Genomic DNA, 1,957 nt, shown 5'->3' on the forward strand with positions numbered 1-1,957 from the left:
GTGCCCCGAAATCCCCGCCACATCTGCAGTGCACGGGCGGCTGCAACCAGAAAGGGGATCCTTACGTGTATTAGTCATCATGCTATAAGCATGGGTGGCTGCAACCCAAAAGGGGATCCTTACATGTATTAGTCATCATGTAATATGCACGGGTGACTGCAACCAGAAAAGGGATCCTTACGTGCATTAGTCATCATGCAGTATGCACAGGTGGCTGCAATACATGGGCGACCCGAAAGGGGATCCTTTCATGCATTAGTCATCATGCACTATGCACAGGCAGCTGCAACCAGAAACGGGATCCTTACATGCATTAGTCATCATGCAACGTGCACGGGCGGCTGCAACCAGAAAGGGGCTTCTTGTGTGCATCGCCCACCAGGCAATACTGTATCTACCACGAGATCTTTCAGACGCTGCCTGGATGGGAACAGGCTTCCAGCCCACGCAAGAGATGCCGACAAACCCGTTGCTCAAGTCCTGGCCCCTGCGGTAATCCGCCCTAAAACAGTACATGCCTCTTGGCATCTAGTGGAAATGTAGGGCTGATTTCTGAAACGGGCACATTAAAGCACTAGCAACAAATCTTCCCTGCTGCAAACATAACCTGGGGAGATAATCTATCAGGTCAGGGCACTTGGACAGTGCCCCATATAGGCTTGGGAAGTGCAACAAGGACCTCAGCTGGAAGAGGGTTGGTACGAATTATTCTGCTAATATACTGTGAGCCTGTTCTTCTGGACCACACCAATGCTTCGCAGCCTTTGCCATCCTAACAGTGGCCTGCCAGTATTTCTCTTCCAGATTGGCCTCCACTCTTTTTTAGTTACGTGGGGAAGGGTTGCTGATGCCTGTCAGTGACACATTGCGAACCCCTTGCTCTTCATTATTCCCTGGATAGTTTTCTAGCAGATCATCCGGACGGGCTTGTAGCCGCTCTTAGCATGGATGCAAAGAGATGGTACAAAGCACGGCGTGGCTCTGGGGTTTCTCTCTGGGTACGGTTGAGATGAACATTTAAGGAGCAAAGCAGCTGGGAGTGCACCAGCTGTTGCCTTGCCTCCACAAGTATGCTGTCTCATCACCACCGTCTCTCTCGAGTCTACATTCAGCTTCGACACAACGAGATTCGTGCCCGGGAATCCAAAATGAACAGACCTCATGCGCTTCGAGCGGGTACAAGCTGGCATTCGCACAGCTTTTGCTGACCTCTCTGAGGGACAGATGGGATTGGAGCCTGAACATTTGGACCAGGATGGTGAAACCTCTTCTTTCCTTTAGACACAGGAGTCCTGTTTTATCCCACGCTGGAGGCATAGGGCTGCTCATGGCATTCACAGGTGCTTTGCTAAGCCGAACGCTCAGGATACTTCAGCCGTGGGGCTGGAGGTCTGCCCCTTCTCTACTTCGAGGCCAGAAGCAGCACAAGCCAGCTGACGGGCAGCTCTACAGACAAACCCATCTCGCCAGCTTGTTTGCACTTAGTTAATTACTGAAGCATTTGACTTTGCAGGGTAACACTGGGTTGTGAGGAAGAGTTTCCGTCGAACAGCTTGCGGCATTCAAATCTGAGGGCTAAAACCACCAAGCACCATCAAACCTGTAGCTGTTTTGAAAACACAGCTTTAAATGCCTGCTGGTGGGGGGTAACCCGACTGACTGGTAAACAATGCCCCCTCGGAAAGAATTCACCACTACAAAGCCAAAGGTCGAAGGCTGTGACCTTTCAGCATATAGACAACTGAAGGAGTCTGCAGGGAGTCCCAAAGCTCACACTTACAATGAAAGCTGATTTCAAGACTATTTTAACCATGTTTGAGTTGGAACCAGGGAATTAGACACCATGCCATGGGCCGGCTTCAGAGGGAGACTCTCCCTTTTGCAGCGTTTTTGGTTGTATCATCATCACCACTCTAGTTTTAAGTGTCCCAAAGCAACAGGAATATATATAGTGTGT

Source organism: Gavialis gangeticus, unplaced genomic scaffold (genome assembly GCF_001723915.1).
Source record: "Gavialis gangeticus isolate Ggan-Ray unplaced genomic scaffold, GavGan_comp1, whole genome shotgun sequence".
NCBI classification, from domain to species: domain Eukaryota; kingdom Metazoa; phylum Chordata; order Crocodylia; family Gavialidae; genus Gavialis; species Gavialis gangeticus.